The sequence below is a fragment of the Prionailurus viverrinus genome, chromosome C2, assembly GCF_022837055.1.
Source record: "Prionailurus viverrinus isolate Anna chromosome C2, UM_Priviv_1.0, whole genome shotgun sequence".
Classification (NCBI taxonomy): Eukaryota; Metazoa; Chordata; class Mammalia; order Carnivora; family Felidae; genus Prionailurus; species Prionailurus viverrinus.
In genome coordinates this window covers 41,810,705-41,832,668 of record NC_062569.1, presented here as the reverse complement: position 1 = coordinate 41,832,668, position 21,964 = coordinate 41,810,705, and positions in this window count along the sequence as shown.

Sequence of the window (21,964 nt, the reverse complement as noted above, 5' to 3'; positions counted from 1 at the left end):
TTTTAAAGATTCAGTCGTTGGCTTAGGAAATTGAAAATAAATGTCAAAACTCAAAGTGTGAAGTTCCGCAACAACTATTTAGGTTTGACTAATCCTTGCTATAAGAACATAAAAACAAGACAAAGAGAGTCCAAATAGATTTTTAAAAAATATTTAAGAAAAGTATAACACTTTTTTTTCTAACAAAGAACATTCATCTGGCACTAATCTTGTTAAATCTTTTTCTCACTACATTGATCTTCTATTTCTTCTATTATCTTCTACACTGTCATTTAAATTTTCACATTTTATTTCAGCTTTCCAGAATAATTGGAATCTCCCTGAGTGCAAGAAACACACTTTAAATTTCTTGAAACATGAAGAGTTTCTATCAGGGTAAGTGTCTGATAAATCTATAATGTTTAATTATAAATTTCTATCACCTGTTTGAAAATTATTAAAGATATCGCTTGAATTAAAAGCTAAAATATATTGAATACTATGTACCAGGCATTATGTTAAGTGTTTTATGTGGGTTAGCTAATTCAATCTTCAAAATACATCTATGTATTAAATAATTTTATTTTTAAATTTTTTTTAATGTTTTATTTATTTTGGAGACAGAGAGAGACAAAGCATGAGCAGGGAAGGGTCAGAGAGAGGGAGACACAGAATCCGAAGCAGGCTCCAGGCTCTGAGCTGTCAGCACAGAGCCCTACGTAGGGCTTGAACTCACCAACTGTGAGATCATGACCTGAGCTGAAGTCGGACGCTTAACCGACTGAGCCACCCAGGCGCCCCTAAATAATTTTAGTAATAGTGTTGTTAGTATTCCTCTAGAGAAGTAAGAGAGATAATTTAAGGAACTTATTCAGGATCTCACAGTTATTTGAGGTAGACAGAGATAGGATTTTGAACCAGGGATTTGGATGCCAATGTCTTACTACTACTTTATACTGATGAGTCCACCCCTCTCAGTCAATGTCCTTGCTTTCACATAAATGACCCGGAGCGTTTGTGAATTTCACTAATACTGTAATTCGGAAATACAGAAAATGCATCTTTGGAATTAGTTTTCATGGTGCTCAGCTATATAACCACAAGCAATAAGCAACTGTTCTACATACTTAGAGAACGATCATGAGTTTCATCCTGTATATTGAAGCACATATGGCCTGAGATTTTCCTTCTCCAATTCCATCCCTAGGCTTGTCAGATGTTGCCAATCTACTGGATGGGCCTACCATTCTTCATCTTCTGAATGGGTCTATGGCAAAAGCCACCTGTTCTCCCAACTTCTTCTTCAAGATCCGCAGGTCCCAGCCAGCCACTACTTGCAGTTTTTTTTAAGATTCTTTCCCACTTTCATTTCTTTGTGCATATCTCCATGTTTTTTGTTTCAGCCACTAACCAATTCCAAATGTCTGCATTTATCTAAGAACTTATTGCTTGTAATTCCATTTCTGCATTAGTTAAGGTACTTCGGTTGCAAGGAACAGAAAATAACTCTGAGAAACTTAGAAAAAAGAAGACTGAAGGAGAGGAGAGTAAGGAAAGGCAGGGGAGAAAGACTGGAAGGACACTGGAGTAGCTCACAAAATCAAAGCAAAAGTAAAATGAGGATACAGATCTCTTCTCTTATCTCATCAATTTCCACCTTGTTGGTCACCATTACATTACTCAAAATTTAATGTCTTTCACCCACCCAATATGTGACTGATCAATGCTAAAATTTCAAGAAAAATATTCTATCATGGTATGTAATTCATCTTAGCAGTCTGAGGGATGCAATTTATTTTTAAGAGGTGGGGAAAGAAAGGTATTCATGAAAGACAGAATATCCTAGATAGCAGTAACTCCCTAAATCCTTTTCTCCAACAACATCTTTTCCTTTGAAACGTATGATTTTAAAAAATGGCTCTCTGAACATGATTCTCTCCCATGTAAGACCTCAAATAGGTGTTTTTTTCCTCTTAATGGGAGATAATCCAAAGTCATATCTAGCTCCAAAGTCATGTCTAGCTCCTACATGAAAAAATGCTATCACTGGTGTCTGTGATATTAACTGGTATGAGTGCTATCACCAGTAATGATATTATGCAGAGAGGCTGGGTAGTCTATTTTCCTCTAGTTTTATCACATTCTCTCATGAGATTGTACAACCTGTATAGGAAAGTCATGTGTATATCTGCCATTCAACACATCATATGTATAAGAGAGGAAAAAATAAAAAATAATAGAGAATTTTAAATATCATATGTTCAGCAAGCAAGGAATAGACTAGATTCCCAATTTTTGAAAATTGCCAGTGTGGTGGCTCAGTCAGTTAAGTGTCTGACTCTTGATCTCAGCTCAGGTCATGATCTCACAGTTCGTGGGATCGAGCCCTGTGTCAGGCTCTGCATGTCAGGTGCAGAGTCCCCTTGGTATCCTTTCTCTCCCACTCTCTCTGCCCCCACCCTGTTGCTCACGTGCACATGCCCACTTTCTCTCTCTCAAAATAAGTAAAATTTTAAAAAAAGAAGAAAACTGCCAAAAAGTCAGAGCTGGTATTCTTGACTTCATTCCCCCACTAGCTATTTCATATTCTCTTGTTCAATATCTACTTTTCAGAGATTTTGACCTATTAGGGTGATTCAAGTTGTTATTGTTCCTGAGGATCCAGAGCTTCTAGTGGGCTAGGGATGCCACAATTTTTACTTCTTGACAAGGTAGAACTAGAATATACTCAAGAGGGATTTCCTACACTTACTCTAGGCCTGAGATTCAGGGTTAATCATCTCAACCATAACAGTGAAATGTACTGCTTCAAGTTCTGCTACTAACTGGGAGGGGCCCCATTCTCTACTCTCCTTCAGGGCTCCACTCTGAATGGGGCTGTGATGGCAAAGCTGTCACTTTCAGCAGGTGACCACACTTTGTCAGAGCTAGCTATAATCTACTTCTCTCCAGTTTCCTTATTTCCAAATTGAAGGGAGACTCCACATGAGGACCCTAATCTTTGGTATTGATTGAGGAAAAGCAGTGTCATGGCAGGAAAAGATACGCTGGGAGTGTAAGCATTTCCCTAAAGGACTTATTTAGACTTTCCAGAACTGTTAAGGCAAGGCCTCTTTTCCATGGCTGATCAGATCACATAGGACCTATTTCAAGATGGACAGTTCAGGGCATGCCTGGGTGGCCCAAGTCCATTAAGCATTCGACTCTTGATTTTGGCTCAGGTCATGATCTCACAGTTGATGATGGCAAGCCCCATGCCAGGCTCTCAAATTAAATAAACATAAAAAAAAAAAGATGGACTTCTCAGGTCAGTTGGTCAGCTGATCTCTCAAGTTCTAACAAGAGCTCAGTCCAACCAGAATTCCATTTATCACATGACTTTCAATATTACTCAAAGAAGAAATAACTTACTGAAGCAGATATGGCCTACTTCAAAAACCCTACTGATCTTTGCTATGGCTGCTCTATCAGGGTTTTCTACATGATCTATCTAGGACCTCAAGATGCTTTTAGTAGCATTGGTTCATTAGATCAAAAGAATCAGTGGCAGAACTTAACTGTGGTCTGGACCAGTTGGGTTGTACACTTCCGACCCCACTAAATTTTGGATCACTTGGTAAAGGATTTGGAGGAAGACACCTATAGATGGTATATATTGCCAGGTACTCACTAGGGATTAATGCCTCCCTGTTAATCATTTAGGACACAAAGTACAATGAGGAAGAGGAAGAGATTATTCAACGTGTTCAGTGCCACTGAACCCCAGAGAATTCTATGATACGGTCTTTGCCATTTTGTTCTGAATTTACTTTTCATTTATTTCCAATGTATCACATTCTCTTACTGCTTCCTGTTCTTTAGATCATATTATTGTGATGGCACCAATAAAGTGGATCAGATTGATGTTCTGTGGCAAAGTGGGATGGTCAAAGAATTTAGCTGGAATGTTTTTTATCCCTGAGGTAGAATATTATATTAGTAGTGCTGACCCCTTAAGATGTTTTTCTAACTTTCTGTATATGCAAAGGAGTAAGACGTACTCGCCATTTAATGCACACCAAGTACCAGAGACACTTTCATTTTCTGTAGTTAGGCGCCCCCACCAGGAATAGCAGTAGCAGGAGTCATAACATTATCAAGTTCAATCATCTACCATCTTTCTTCAGGTACCACCAGTCTTTTTAGCCAGAATAAGGATCAGAAATGTGATAGTACTAAAAAAATCTCTATCTTCAAAGGCTGTAGTGGTAATATTAATCACTTCAATACTCTCAGAAGTGTGTTATAGTGTTTCACTTATTCCTGTAATAGGAAAATCCAGGCCCAGTATGGCTTTTGCTTTTATTTCCAGTACCTGGAAGCCAGTGTGGCATTTCACAAAGTTATGATATTGAATCAAGCCATGAACAAAACAAACATGGAAATATCCACAGATGGTCTGGGCCACAGAGAGCTGATCATGAGATTAACTTATTTGAATTCCATTTATCACATGACTCTCACAAGCCCTTAAGGCTGCAAGTTTTGGTCTGGATGCTCAGTTTTAGCATTTTGTTAAAGCCAGGCTATGAAAATTAAGGTTTGTTTTTTTGTTTGTTTGTTTGTTTTTGCCAGTGCACAGAAAGTACTCCTAATTGCTCTGGGGAAGTTTAGGAAAAGACCCACATTATGTCTATTTAAGGAATCAAGAAAAATTAACCTTGTAAACAAAGGAGGAGCAGGTCTTATAATCAAACTGTTTTTTTTACAACTATCTTAAAATTATTTTTCTCTTAGAGAACATATGCACTTTTTAATAATAGAATTCAAATAAAATATAGAGTCAGACAAAAAGCAAAACAAAACAAAACAGAAACTTCCTGAAAAGACTACTATCTAGGAATATAACTCATTTTTAGCAGTAAGCAGTTTTTTTTAAATCTATATTTATATTTGTTAGAAATTATAGAAATCTCAGATTTACACTGGATCAAAGAGAAATGAAAGAGATAAAAAATAGCCATTATAAAATATTCCTTCTACATTCTTCACATTAAAAATGGCAAAAACATAGGGTGCTTGTGTGGTTCAATTATTTAAACATCCAACTCTTGATTTCGGCTCAGGTCATGATCTCACACTTTGTGAGATCAAGCCCCACGTTGTGCTCTGTACTGACAGTGAAGAGCCTGCTTGGGATTCTCTCCCTCTCTTTCTGCCCCCGTTCCACTCATGGATGCGTGTGGGCACAAACTCTCTCTCTTTCTCAAAAATAAACATTTAAAAAAAAATGGCAAAAACATTAGTGTTTCAGCAATGAATTAAAAAAAATGCAGACTCTTATTTTCAAACTTTGAAACACTAAATAAATCAAAAGTATGTGGAAAGAAGTCTGTGTTTTAAAATTTTTAATATCTCTTCAATCACTCCTAGGTAACTGAAGAATAAAATACTATGCGACGATGTGTGAAATATTGATTGATTCAATAAAAACATATTGATATATTTTGTCTGGAATGATTGAATCATTTAAAATTTAAAAATATTTAAAGTTACTATCAGAAATTGACCTTGGCTGTGTGGCTACATGATTTAGCATGTAAAATACATTAGATGTCTAGGCTATAAATAAAAAGAGTATTCGATTCTGTAAACTCAGTTGTTTTCTTTTACCCATAACCATTCCCATACTCATCTTCTTTCTAGCATTCTTAACCAAGACCTTAAAACAGTGGTTATCAATACTGGAGGAATATTAGAATTATCCTGGGACGTTTTAAACACTGATGTAAAGATCAGACCTCAGATGAATTAAATCAGAATGTCTGGGGCAGGACCCAGGCAGGTGTGACCAAGATTAAAAGCCACTGTCTTTAGGATAAATGTGATAGATTTCTTTGTTATTTGTAATAAACCAAGAAACTATGTTCAAGACCTTAAAATGTTTAAAAAATAGACTATCTTCAAACAATTAGCTTCACCTCCTAAATATGAGCCGGCCCTACCCTTTTATTGATCGATGGGATGGGTGAGATGGCCGTGTCAGAAAATTTAAAACACAGCTCTTCATCTTGTGGCTCAATATGACCCTATAATAGGCTGGTTTGTCAAATGGCATATGTCTCCCCAGACAAAGAAAACAAAAGTAAAAATAAACAACTGGGATTACATTAAACTAAAAAGCTTTTGCACAGAGAAGGAAATGATCAACAAAATGAAAAGTGAACCTACTGAATGAGAGAAGATATTTGCAAATGATATATCTAATAATGGGTTAATATCCAAAATACAGAAAGTCACACAGCTCAACAGCAAAACCAAATAGTCCAATTAAAATGGGCAGAGGACCTGAAGAGACATTTTTCCAAAGAAGACATATAGATCACCAAACAATGAAATAATGCTCAACATCACTAATTATGAGGGAAATGCAAATCAAAACCAAAATAAGATATTGCCTTACACCTGCCAGAATGGCTAGAATCAAAAATACAAGAGAGAACAAGTGTTAGTGAGCATGTAGAGAAGAGGAAACCCTTGTAGACTATTGGTGAGAAGGTAAATTGGTGCAGCAACTGTGGAAAATAGTATAAATGTTCCTTAAAAAAATAAAAATAAGAGTATCATACAATCCAGTATTCCACTACTGGGTATTTATCCCCAAAAAACAAAAACACTAATTTGAAAAGATACATGCACCCCTATGTTTATTGCAGCATTATTTACAATAGCCAATATTGGAAATCAATCTAAGTGCCCATCAATAGACAAATGGATAAAACACTATGGAATATTACTTAGCCATAAAAGAGAAAGAAATCTTATCATTTGCAGCAACATGGATAGACCTAGAAGGTATTATGCTAAGTGAAATAAATCAGAGAAAGACCAATACATGATTTTACTTATATGTGGAATGAAAAACAATACAAATGAACAAGTACACAGCAACAAAAAAGAACAACACACTCATAAATATAGAGAACGTGGTTACCAGAGGTGAGAGAATGGAGAAATGGGTAAAATAATTGAAGGGGCTTAAGAGATACAAATTTTCAGTTATAAAATAAATAAGTCATGGGGCGCCTGGGTGGCTCAGTTGGTTGAGCGTCCGACTTTGGCTCAGGTCATGGTCTCGCGGTTTGTGAGTTCAAGCCCTGCGTCAGGCTCTGTGCTGACAGCTCAGAGTCTGGAGCCTGCTTCGGATTCTGTGTCTCTCCATCTCTCGGCCCCTCCCCTGCTCATGCTCTGTGTCTCTTTGTCTCTCAATAATAAACACTAAAAAAATTAAAAATAAAATAAAATAAATAAATAAGTCATGGGGATGAAAAGTACAGCATAGGAAATATAGTCAATAATATTGTAATAACTTTGTATGGTGACAGATGGTGGCTACACTCATCATGGTGAGCATTTCATAATGTATATGACTGTTGAGTCACTATGTTGTACAACTGAAACTAATATGCTATATATCAACTGTACTTCAATTAAAAACAAAAAATAAAGGGGTGCCTGGATAGTTCAGTTGGTTAAGCGTCTGACTTCAGCTTAGGTCATGACCTCAGTTTGTGAGTTCGAGCCCTGCATCAGCCTCTGGGGCTGACAGCTCAGAGCCCGGAGCCTGCTTCAGATTCTGTGTCTCCCTCTCTGTTACCCTTGCTCATGCTCTGCCTGTCTCTCTCTCAAAAATAAATACAACATTAAAAACTGTTTTTGAAAAAAACATTAAAAAAATTTAATGGTCATGAGGAATCTTAGTGAGGGAGTAAAAATGTTCTAAAACTAATTTATGGTGGTGGTTGCACCACTCAGTAAAGTCAAAATACAAAAATCATTGAGTTGTACACTTAAAATGTGATGTTGATGATATGTAAAATAGTCTCCAAAAAAACAGCATTAAAAAAAATCTTTTAATGTTTATTTATTTTTGACAGACAGAGACAGAGCATGAGTGGGGGAGAGGGAGAGAGAGAGAGGGACACAGAATCCGAAGCAGGCTCCAGGCTCTGAGGTGTCAACACAGAGCCTGATGCGGGGCTTGAACCCACCAACCGCAAGATCATGACTGAGCTAAAGTTGGACACTTAACTGACTGAGCCACCCAGATACCTCTAAAAAAATTTTTTTAATTCTTATTTATTTTTGAGAGACAGAGAGACACAGGGCATGGACAGGGGAGGGGCAGAGAGAGAGGGAGACACAGAATCCAAAGCAGGCTCCAGGCTCTGAGGTGTCAGCACAGAGCCCGACGCAGGGCTCGAACTTGCAGACCATGAGATCATGACCTGAGCTGAAGTCGGACCCTTAACCAACTGAGCCACCCAGGCACCCCTCCAGTGGACTCTTAATATGTGTGCTACCTCATATCATTATACTCCTTCCTTGGAATTTCAATTATCCTTTTTCTAAATCTTTGGATGCTTAACCAACTGAGCCACCCAGGTCCCCCCCCCCCCCCCCCCCCCAGAAAACAGCATTTTTTTAAAAAAAGAAAGAATGCCTGCATTCAAAGTTTGGTACATCAGGTAACTAATGTCTATCTCTGGGCAAGTCAGTTAATTGCACTAAACCTTATTGTCTCATGAGTAACATAGAAGAATCTGTATCTTAAGATTGGGTAAGGTTGACAAAAGATAAATATGCCATGGACCTAAAACAAAGTAAAGTTTCAATTATTGGTAAGTTTTATTATTTGTCATACCATGGAATACTTTTCCTTTCTACCTTCCATTCAAAACTCTTATTTCCTCTAAAATTGTGATTAAAGTTATAATAATTGATAGGAAGTTGATAGGAATAACTGATAGGAAGCACTCAGGGAGTTGTTTGCTGGTTGTTTAATCTTTTAACTTGTAGGGTTTAAGAGAACTGAAACAAAATCAAAAGTGTAAGAATTTTATATGGCATGTATTAGTATTGTAGGTGGTACACCTCTGGTTCTCCACGTGCTAGTGCTTTCTGGAAGAGGGGATGGGTAGGGACTAGAAGCAGCCAGTTCTGGCCAGGCATCTATCTGCCCCTGAGTTTAAATAACACTTTATATTCCTCTGAAATCTTCTAACCTGGCCCGCTATCAAGCAAAAAAGACTAGGTATGGGAGCTAAATATGTGTGGAATACATTTTAATTACAAATGTTCATTTCATGAAAAGTTTTAAGGAAGGTGATAATTTCCTTTGATTGAGAAAAAAATGATTATATAGCCACAAAAGAATGAATGTGAATGTATAAATATAATATAGGCTCTTAAACATTTTATATTTTAAATGATAAAACAATTCAGTTTAATTCTAATGTCTGAATTTTCCATATCTGCCCCATTATAAACCCAGTTCTTAAAACTAAGAGATTTTTATGTAAATATATTAATCTATTCTTCCTGAGACCTTTCCTAGATTTTTTTCCCTCTAACCTTTTCAACCTGCATGTTTCAGGAAGTATTAACAACTACTAGGGGCAATGTCCACTGAATGATCATTTCTCCTGTTATCTAATTGTTTATTTTGAATCTCTAATTCTCTTTAGTGGCTTTTGGTGGATTGCTTTGCCTGAATTATAGGCTTCCACTCTGGATATACTTAAAAACATGCTAAGTGCCACATTATTTTCCTGAAATTTTCCTAAGCCATCAAATATGCCAGCATTCCTCAGGGTCACACTTGACTTGCCTACCTTCTGCCATCTCGTGTCTAACATGACACTCTAAAATATAAAATTGCAAAATACTTTACTCCCTTTACCGATTAAAATTTTATTTCAAATGCCACATCTTTCAGGACTCTCCCACCACTCTTCTCCACCACACACATACCTGACCAAGTATATCAAGTCTTTTTTCTTAGATCCTTTTCTGATTGGAACTGTTTGTTGGGAATTATATGTGCACGAGATCGGTTTGGGCACACCAACTGAGTGCATCATCATATGATCCTCACAACCTTGGAAAGTAGGAACTTTACAGATTTCATTTTATGGACAAGGAAACTAAGGCTTAAAGAGACTTGCGCCAGGAATCTGTAAGAACATTCCTAAAATAGGACTCTCTTATTCCTGGTCATTTTGAGAACTATACTATCCACATGAAATAACTCACCTAAATACATTTAAAGAAAATCCTTCACTCCGTTCTCAGCCTCTCTTTGTTCAGAGTAAAAATCTTTGTCTTCTGTGGCTAGACACGGACTGGAAATGCCCAAAAGAGTGAGGTTCATTAGCCCCTGGGATGCTTGAACTGGGCTATATGGGAGATAGTCCATTCAAAAAAGGGTTTGATTGTTGGTCAGGAGACAAGATCCGGGCAGATGGCACAAGCTTGAGTGGACAGAAAGTGTCACTTGTCCTCCCCTGGGGAGGGGGAAAAATGGGCAGGACACAAACTTCAAACTAGAAAGTGGAAAACAGACTCTAAGAGGCACAAGACTGAATTTTCTCTTCATTCTTTCTAATGTGAGAGGAAAAGGGTTGTTAAGTGTCTCTGTCCAAAGTAAGGATTGATTTCTAGTGTGCAGAAAAGATGTCACTGGGTAGGCTCTGTACCTCTCACAGCTTGCTCCAATTTTTCACCCATGTAGACTCAAACTGTCAAATTTTCAATAATTTTTAACCCCCTGTTCTAAAAGACCTGCAACTTAATTCCAAGAATGAATGTTCAAGGAAACAGTAGTTTAAAAAACTCCAAATACTTCCGATCATGCAAGTTTTCAATATGAAAACAATTTTAAATTAGCTGTTAATTGGTTTGAGTTGTTTACAATCAGTTGAACCAGTTGGAGTCAGTATGCAAACAAAAAGGAGAGAGAGAGAGAATCTACTTTGAACTCTCCTAACAGTTTTAAACAAACTTCAAAAGCTTCAATGCCATTTGAATTTATTAGTATGGACATAAAAAACACTTTGACAAATTAGATTTGATAGGTTCTTTGAATTTCATTACTGACTTCTTTCAGCAGAATCCTAACTATATTATCTTACCACTCCAGGATATAAATTACTATCATATTAGTTTTCTTTTTAATTTTGTTTTTGAGAGGGTGAGAGAGAGAGAGAGATCACCTGAGTGAGTGGGGGAGAGGGGTAATGGAGGGGGTGTGGAGAGAATCTGAAGCAGGCTCTATGCTCAGTGTGGAGCCCAATGTGGGGCTGGATCCCACGACTTGGGGATCATGACCTGAGTGGAAATCAAGAGTCTGATGCTCAACCAACTGAGCCACGCAGGAGCCCCAAATTAGTTTTCTTAAAATGCATCGTTCATTGACAGTATACAAGGTATACTGACAGTATACAAGGCATAGATAACATTTTTGTCCCTCAAGTTATTGGTTTTGATTCGTCAAATATTACATAACTAAAACTAAAACATAACAAAGAAACTTCTTTGTATCTTCTAGCTATTCTGATCCACTGTCTATTCTTCAAACACACTTGAAATTTCTCTTCTTTGAACTCACAATTTGATAAGCTGCAGAGGCATCCTTTAATTTTTGGACCCATTAAAGTTGTTCTTGATGTAAAGAAAATTTTTGTCCAGTTGGTTGCCTGCCATTGAATCCTTCCTTTTTGGGTAACACACCTTGAGTTCATTTGGGGGAAGCCCTACCTGGCACCCTCTTAATCCTTTCCTGCCATAAAAATTGGTTCATAGATAAGCCCATGACTCAATCTGAGCCAGTCAGACCTAGAAAGAAAGATTTGCTTTTTTACCCTTTACTTGAACCTTTGAGAATATTGTTGGAGTTACCCCAAGGAGAGAAGTGTCTATTTGAGTAAATGGAGCAGAGAGATGGAGAAAAAAACCATCCCAATGACGGTGTTTGAAACTTGGATTAAAAACTTTAAAAAAAAAGAGGTTAGAATGGGAGAGAGCCAAAGCATAAGAGACTGTTAAAAACTGAGAACAATCTGAGGGTTGATGGGGGGTGGGAGGGAGGAGAGGGTGGGTGATGGGTATTGAGGAGGGCACCTTTTGGGATGAGCACTGGGTGTTGTATGGAAACCAATTTGTCAATAAATTTCATAAAAAAAAACAAAAAAAAAACAAAAAAAACACTTTACATTATAGGAGCCAATAATTTTGTTTTACAATTTCTCCCTCAGAAACCAATGTATATTGGCTATTTTTGTCACTTACCTCCATTTGCCTCTCCCATTCAGAAGCAAATCATTCTATTCTGTACTCCAACAGAGACAAGAGTTTGGAGCAGTGCCTATGAAGAACATGCAACTCACAATTTTATGCATTCTGCCTTTTCTAATTTTATGTCTCTCCATCCATTCAAGAAATTAGAAAATTAAAATATACTGTTTTCATGGTTAAAATAGCTATATATATATATATATATATATATATATGTTTTAATGTAAGCCCATCCAAGTTACACAAAATATTCTGCATCTTTCTTAAGAACAACAAAAAAATACAAGTATTTTATGTGAGCTTTAAAAAGGGAAGCAGTACTGAGATTTTCTCTTCACTCTACATCAAAGTGCAAATCCAGTTAATTCTATCACTGACTAGAAGTACAATGAAGACACATTTGTAAATGGATTCTATAGCCTGGGGTGTATAAAGCACTTTAAGGTTGTCTCATCGTGCTCACAATCTTCCCTGACCTCAGTTTAATACTAGAGATGACCTTTACATTATGTTCACAGCTCTGCCGGTGATGTCACCATCTATCTACTGGGCCACCAAAAGAATGCCAGGGGAGAGAATAGTTTCTAGTCACTGTGTTCACCCACTGGGCATCAAAATGGACAACATTAAGGTGTCATCTACAAACACACCATCTTCCATATAAGGAGCAGAGATTGATTTGCTGAGGTAGTGTGTTTTTCCCACTAAAAGGAATTAAAAAAAACAGACTTTCTTCCTTCGTAGAAAACATTAATTTCAAACAGGCCAAACAGAGCATTGCAAAGTAAGAGCGCAATGATTTTTAAATTTTTCAATTTGTTGTATGTTCAAAGATAAAGATTTACATAACATTATAGTAAAATTTCCTAAGATGATTCCTTTTATGTTGGAGCAAAGTTGCCTACAAGAAGCTTTCCTGATACAAAAATAACTCACTTTAATATGTAATAATTCTCATGTGTGCATGTTGTATGTATGTGTGCACTTACACTGAGCATACAGATCCTATCTTCAAGAATTTTCCTGATATACAAACTCATTAAGCTTGTCACTAAAGACAAAGGCTTCATGAAAGCATGGGTCATTTTTCCGACCCATGGTCCCTGAACAAGGAATTCTCATTGAGCATGGAGAACCATGGACTGTCATTGTTTGGATCTTCTAAGTTTTGGATCCTAAAGGCAGAATTTATGAAGACACTTATATCTTAAAAAAAATTTTTTTTGAAAGAGAGAGAGACAGCATGTGCACAGGCAGGGGAGGGGCAGAAGGAGGAGAGACAGAATCTTAACCAGGCTCCATACTCAGTGCAGAGCCAGACACAGGCTCGATCTCACTACCAATGAACTGACCTGAAATTAAGAGTCAGATGCTTAACTGACTGCGCCGCCCAGGCGCCTCCATGAAGACATCTTTAAATTAACACCTCACTCTCTATTTTATACCTCCTATAATCTCATTTTCTGAGTTTAATATTTATAGAAACAACATTTTCAGGCAGTTTTCATTTCACAGTTAAAAAAAACATCCTTCCACACAGATGTAGTTAACACGTATAAATAAGGTTTTGAAATTTTACCAATCATCATTAAAATTTATAACTTGCAAGGAATAACATTTTAATAAAGACTCAGAAAATTATCAAAATTGTTAAGGCAAGCTCTCTTCCAAACTAGATTCCAAGTAATTTTTGTTTTAACTTCTTTATTTTCTTTGTTAAGCATATATGGATTAATTAGAGTGGGTTTGGCTAAACATCTGGATAAATGTCACATCCTCCCAAAGGGACCTATATAGGCTAAAAAAAGGAGTCTGCTATTAGAATACTCCATAATAACTAAGTCATATGTGCTTTTAGTCAACATCCAGGGGAAACATGCCTGTCATAAAAAACATCATATACATTATTACTCCTTGGCTAGCAGATATTTAGATACCATACTTAAGTACTTTCTGGTAGTTCCTCATGAGAGCAATTTCTCCTGAGATGAATAGATGAAAGAAGAAAGAAGTAGGGAAGAAGAATTATTAACGTGTGCTTACTTATAAAAATTACATATACTATTTTGGTGCTGAGTTCCTATTAGCTTTTGGGTTCTGTGGAAGATTTCATAACATGAAGAAAGCACTGTCTTATGAAGTAGTTTTCATCCCTTGTCATATTCTGATCCCCCAGGAGAATTGAGTCAGCCTTAGAGAGAGAGTGTGTGTGTGCAAAGGCAATTGAGGACCTCTTGGTAGCTGACTCAGAAAGCAACTGGGTAGAAAGGAGAGAACATGAGTCACTTGGGTCCTTCCTGGAATTCTGGCTCTTTTAGTTACTGATTGAATACCATTATGTTACAGACTTGAACTTTCCTGGATGCTCCCACCCCCCACCTCTGTTTACTTCAGTGTAAAATGGCAACGATTTTACATGGCAAAATCTATGGAAAACACAAATGGCAACTACTTCAGAAGACAAGAAAAGTGAACAAATACATGAAACACTTCCCACAGAGTTTGACTTTTACAAGACTCTCAAGTACTATTTTAGTTTTTCCTCTCTCTGATAAAGAACACAAAAGCTTTTCTGGCTATTTGATGAATAAAAATCTTATAATTTCAAGACTTCTAAATTTAAAAATAATAAAGATTAAGGGCTTTCCATTTTTATAAGTGTATGAATTAACCAGTATTTACTGAGCTCTTATCCAGCATAATTCCCATATTCTAAATGTTTTAGCTTTATTTAGAACAATGAAAACACCTAGTTCCTACTTTGCTCTGTCTATGATATAATTTGAACAATGGAAATTACATGAGAATGGAATACAATTATGGGGAAAAGATATACAATAAATTGTAATGATATCTTTATGTGGAAGTAACATCAATAGACCTGAAGATTCCATCACTAGACTTTCAGATTATTTTATCAAAGGGAGTAAACAATGTGTAGGTTGTTTTCTATAAGTTTCACTCTATGCTGTGTTGTGTGCCCATTATCTCCTGTTAAACCTTGTAATGATCCTTTGCCCTAGGTGTTATTATATACATTTTAAACCGAACAATTATTTCAAACTAAGGAATCCAAATCTTGAACAGATTAAATAATTTACAGAAAGTCATATGGTTAACAAGGGATGAATCTGATATTCCAAATCAAGTTACTCTTTCAGTAAAGTCCATCACTTTCTTAGCTACCCTCCTTCCATACAGGAAGTTCAGAACTCATTAGTACCAGTGCCTTTAGAGTTGTGGGGGTTTTTTTTGTTTTATTTTATTTTGTTGCCACCATCACTTCAAGAAGCCATTCCCAAATCATGAGTGTTTGTACAGTCTTCTCTCCCATGTATATACTGAATGTGTCGTGGGCAGAGAAGAGTTATATAGAACAATAACTACTATGTCAGAAACAGAGGTCCCTAGATACCTGAGTTGTGAAGTAGAGAGAAGCACTGTTTTTTCCACATATTCAGTATTGTAAACAGTAATTGACTTCCAAAGCCAACACCCCAAAGCCCACTTAGTCTAAATATAACAGAATTATATTACTAATGGTGATATTTTAGCCATTGATGATTTTCTCTTTTTCTCTCTTACCTCCTTTTAATCTTTTCTCTATATAAAAGCCAGAGGCATTGCTTTAAATCTCATTATATCTCTCTGTTGCTTCTACAAAGGTTTGCCTTTTCTGTGTTTGAAGATCCCAATTCTTCACCTATTCTTCAAAATACTGCATAAGCTGTTTTTCACATCTCACATTTTCAGCATCATCTCAAACCACTCTTCCTCTTAGTCTGTGCACTCCAGGTAACTTAGCTTTCTGTCAGATGCCTGAAACACTTCAGGGCCTTTATATATGCCTCTGTCTGGAAATATATTCTCCCCCGTCCTGAGAGTTTTCTCTTTTTTTAAGTTTATTTATTTTTGAGAGAGAGACATGCACAGAGGAGAGAGAAAGAGAGTGCATGCATGCACGAGCCAGGAAGGGACAGAGAGAATCCCAAGCAGGCTCCTTGCTGTCAGCACAAAGTGCAATGCAGGGCTCCATCTCACAAACCACAAGATCATGACCTATGCCAAAATCAAGAGTCAGATGCTTAACTGACTGAGCCACCCAGGTGCCCCCCCCAAACTTTTTCTTAATTAACCCATGCAGAGCACAACCTTATATCTCAGCTTAAATAATCACTTTGAGGAAAACTGTCCCTGACCCACTATTCTAGATCTGCTGTATGCTTCTATAACTCCATGGACTTCTCCATAGGACTTATGAGAGTTTGGAATTACATTCTTGTGCAATTATTTGATTAGTGTATTCACTACTAAACTGTAAGCTCTTTGATAACAAGATCCCTTTTGCTGAGCATTGTTCACCTTTGATTTCCTTACTGTTTCAGTCACTAAAATATGACCAACAACCGGGAGAGGGCCTGGTATAGGTAACCAAAAATTAATTAAATTAATTAAATTAAATTAAAGATTAATTAAATTTGTGGAAAAATAAAGCATATTTTTATAAATTATATTCTTCTTTATTTCTCTATTCTGAATAGATAGTAAAAGACTTACAAAATAAGATGGGAAGATTAGAGAAAAAGAACAAAGCTTGTGGATAAGTTTATTGTAAAGGACACAGTATGTTAGGATATTTGCATTTCATGATTTTATTCACAAAAGAACACCCACTGCAGAGAAGATTCTTTGGGTGGAGACAATGATCCATTTTATGAATGTCAGTTGACTTTTCTATCCTCAGTAACCCCAGTATAAGACCAGTGAATCCATGTACAACATGACCATGGCTTCAAAAAAAGATGGTATAAATGGGCTCAGCAATAAATATTCCATTCAACAAAAATTCTCTGTCAATTGCCACTAATGAGTGCCTAACTTGCCATTTACAAAGGCCAAAGATGAATTCACTATATGGTACCTGAATTCTGGGGACTATCTGTCCATCTGATGGCAAAGTGACTACATTGGATACTTCCATCATGGAGGGGTCCTTGCAGAGATGGTCTGCCCATATTATTTATATTATTAATATTTTCTTTTCTTATCTGCTTTACTTTTCTAGCACTGCCATCTATGGATTTATTAAAGACCTTATTTTCTATCATGGCATTCCATGTTTCTGACTAAGGAATTCATTTATTATCCCCCCCCCCAAAAAATCAATGGGTTCATATCCATGATATTCATTGCTCTTACAGCATACCATACTAGAAGCAGGTGGCCTTGCAGAACAATGGAACATGAAATAATTTGCTGAAGATTCACTGACAGTTGAAGAGCAAAATCTTGCAAATTTGTGCACTTTCCTAAAAAATGCAGTGCATACTTTGAACCAACAATCCTTTATGGCCAGTATATACAGATCTAGAAATTAATAGATGGAAGTTATAATGCCCTTTTTCTTACAAACTTAATAACTCATTAATATTTTCCTTTCTGTCTGAAACCTTTGGGCTATACTAGTTCAAAAATGTTAGTTCAAAAGGGAGAAATAATTCCAACAAGGGACAAAAAATGATTTTTGAAAATGGAAATTGTGATAGCTACCTGAGTATTTGGGGCTCGTCATGCCAATAGGAAAAGAAGGTAATCTACTCTGCTGTAATAGATGGAAGTTATTCAAAGGAGCGAGAGCTTTGTATAGGACCCAATGAAGTATGTGGGATCTCTCTTGGTATTTCAATATTAAGTGTTAAATGTTAATAGAAGACTACATATAAATAATAAAGGGAGGATGACTTAGAGACTGGACCTTGAGAAATAAATGTTCAGGTTGTTAGGCCATACTACTATGGGAAGTCCTGGCCAGGTGAGGTTAAAGGAATCGATAGTAGAAAAAGGAACTCATAAATGTCAAACACTGTCTTGTGAGCAATGACACATTTTTTCCTCCTTTTCCTATTATTTTAAATAAAGAGTGTTGAAGATGAAACTGCAACTGAACTAGAAGACGAATTAACATTCTCCAAAAATAGTTACAACTACTAACACGATTTTCCTACTTTTGTTGGGGGGAGGGAATGAAAGTGCTATCATTTATGTGAGCAATAGTTGGGTCATATTAATAAAAATATGATTCTGCATTATTATTGCTATTCAGAAGTTTAAATATGGCAAGAAAGTGTATGGGTACTGAGTAATCAAAGTGTTGGAAGTGAACAGACATTCCTAGTTGGCACTTGACCCTATCATACTCTTCTTTCTTCTCTACTTTCTTTTGTAAAGTCAGGTTGAAGACTGCAAATTACATTTCATGTACTATCTTAACCAACTAGGTTCTAGCTGTCTTCTGGTAATGGATACCCTATCCCAGATATGAAGGCTGTCAGGTAGAAAGTGTTCTCTTCTGACAGCAGCAGGTGAGCAACTATAGGTTCCTGCAAAAGCACAGGTGATTCCAATATTTGTCCCAGAGTTCTGAACGTAGCTGAGTTAGTGGTAGCAGTGGGTAACACTGGACCACTGAAGGTTATTGCAGGATGTGCCAATAGTTTTAGAGTTCTTGGCAGTGACAATTGTTGTGAATGTGAACACTTTATGGATAACATCTAGCAGATGATGGAGCTTCTGCCCATATTATATTGCTATTTGAAAATAGTCAAATGGTTTCTAGTTTCCTAACTGGATGCTGGTTCATCTTTATCCCCCCTACCTCTTAATCTTGCCCCAGAGCTCAGTAATTCATCCTCTTCTATCTATATTCACATCTTCTGTGATCTCAACGAGATTTATAGGTTTTATACATATATTTATCTCTGTGTCAGCAACACTCCAATTTAAATCTCTAAACACATATATCCAACTGCCCACTTGGCATCTCCACTTGGATAGCTAATAGGAATCCCAAACTTGTTGCCTCCAAAAATTAACTTCTAAACTTTCCTCTCATACTTGTTTCCCTCCCATAATCTTTCTGATTTCGGTTGATGGAAAAACCACCTTCCAACAATGTTAGCATACTTTCAAATGTCTCTTTTTTTGGTTCATATTCTATATCAAATCCATTAGTAAAATGTATTTCTTCCACTCTCAAAGTATTTCAGAACCTGCTCATTCTTAACCACAATATTTGCTATCACCATCACCTGATTTACTTCAACAGTCTTCTAGATAGTCTGCCCTTCTATCATTATTCCCAATACTTCAAACCAAGTGCCATTTTCAAATTGTCAGTGAGGGGTCCTAGAACTCCTCTGCTCAAAATCTTTCAGTGGCTCACTTCCATTCAAAATCAAATCCAAATTCCTTATATCTGACTCTAAATGAAAAGGCAACAGAAGCAAAAATAAACAAGTGAGACTACATCAAACTCAAAAGCTTCTGGACAGCAAAAGGCAAAACAAAACAAAAAAGACAACCTACTGAATGAGATAAAGCATTTGAAAATTATATATACAATAAGGGGTTAGTAGGGTTAATATCTAAAATACATAAGAAACTCATACAAATCAATAGCCAAAAAACCAACACAATTTAAAAAATGAGCAGAGGATCTGAATAGCCATTTTTCCAAAGAAGGCATACAGATGGCTAACAGGCACATGAAAAGACACTCAACATCACTAATCATCAGAGAAATGAAAATCAAAACCACAGTGAGATATCACTTCAAGCCTTTTAGAATGGCTATTATAAAAAAGACAACAAATAGTAACTATTGGTGGGAACGTGGAAAAAGGAACCTTTCAACTGTTGGTTGAAATGCAAAATGGTGCAGCCACTATGGAAAACAGTATGGAAGTTTCTCAGATAATTAAAAACATAACCAACTACCACATGATCCAGCAATGCCACTTCTGGGTATTTATCCAAAGGAAACAAAAACACTAATTTGAAAAGACAGACACACTCCTATGTTTATTGTAGCATTAATGCACCAGACAAGATATGGAAACAACCTAAATGTCCACTAGTGGATGAGTGTATAAAGGAGATATATACAATAAAATATTACTTTGCCATTAAAAAGAATAAAATCTTGCCATATGTAATAACCTGAATGGATCTTGAGAGCTTTATGCTAAGTGAAATAAGTTAGAGAAAGACAAGTACTAAATCATTTCATTATATATAGAATCTAAGAACAAAACAAACAACATAAAACAAAACTCATAATTACAGAGAACGGAATGGTGGTGTCAGGGATGAAGAAAATTGAGGGGGTGGGCATAATGAGTGAAGAGGGTAAAAAGGTAAAAACTTCTAGTTATCAAATAAATTATTCATGGATGCAAAATCCTTAACAAAATACTAGCTAACCAAATTCAATAATACATTAAAAGGATCATATGCCATAACCAAGTGTTGCTCATTTACTCTAGAGATATAAAGATGGCTCAATATCCACAAATATATCCAAGTGATATACCACATTAACAAAAATTATATTATTGTCTGAATAGTACAGAAAAGTATTTGATAAAATTCAACATCCATTTATTATAAAAACTCTCAACGAAGTAGGTATACAGGAACATACCTCAAATAAATAGACTACATATGACAAACAACAGTTAACATCATACTCAACAGTGAAAAGCCAAAGGCTTTTTTCCTCTGAGATCAGGAACAAGACAGGATGCCTTTCTCACCACTTCTATTCAACATAGTACTGGAAGTCCTAGCCACAACAATCAGACAAGAATAAGAAATAAAAGGCATCCAAATTAGAAAAAAAAGGAAAACAGTCACTATTTGTAGATGGCATGATCCTGAATATAGAAAACCCTAAGGATCCACCAATAAAATCAGAATAAATGAATTTAATGAAGTTGCAAGATACAATATGAATATACATAAATCCATTGCATTTTTATACACTAATAATGAACTATCAGAATGAGAAATTAAGAAAACAATCCCATTTCCAATTGCATCAAAGTTAATAAATCTCTTATGGACTTTAAGAATTAATATTGTTAAAATGTTCATACTACCCAAAGCAATCTACAGATTCAGTGCAAGCCCATTCAAAATACCAATGACACTTTCCATGGAACTAGAACAAATAATCTTAAAATCTGTATAGAAGCATCAAAGATCCTGAATAGCTGAAGCAATCCTGGGAAAGAACAAAGCTGGAAGTATCATGCTCCTTGATTTCAAACTAACACTACCAAAGTATAATAATCAAAATGGTATGGTACTGGCACAAAAGCAGACACATAGATCAATGGAACAGATAGTCCAGAAATAAGTCCATGTCTATATGATTAATTAATCTTTGACAGGGGAGGCACAAATATACAAACCATGGGTAAAAGAGAGTCTCTTCAACAAATGGTGTGGGGAAAACTGGACGACAAACAAAAGAATGAAACTGGACCATTTTCTTATACCCATACAAAAATACAAAGTCAAAATGAATTAAGGACTTAAATATAAGATTAGAGGGGCGCCTGGGTGGCGCAGTCGGTTGAGCGTCCGACTTCAGCCAGGTCACGATCTCGCGGTCCGTGAGTTCGAGCCCCGCGTCGGGCTCTGGGTTGATGGCTCAGAGCCTGGAGCCTGTTTCCGATTCTGTGTCTCCCTCTCTCTCTGCCCCTCCCCTGTTCATGCTCTCTCTCTGTCCCAAAAATAAATAAACGTTGAAAAAAAAATTTTAAATATAAGATTAGAAACAATAACAAATCCAGAATAAAATAAAGGCAGCAAGCTTTTGTACATCAGTCTGAGAAATATTTTTTTTTAATCTGTCTCCACAGACAAAACATATGGACTGTATCAAACGAAAACACTTTTGCACAGCAAAGAAAGCCATCAACAAAATGAAAAAGCAACCTGCTGAATGGAAAAGGATATTTGCAAATAATGTAACTGATAAGAGGTTAATATCCAAATATAAAAAGAACTTACACAACTAAAAATT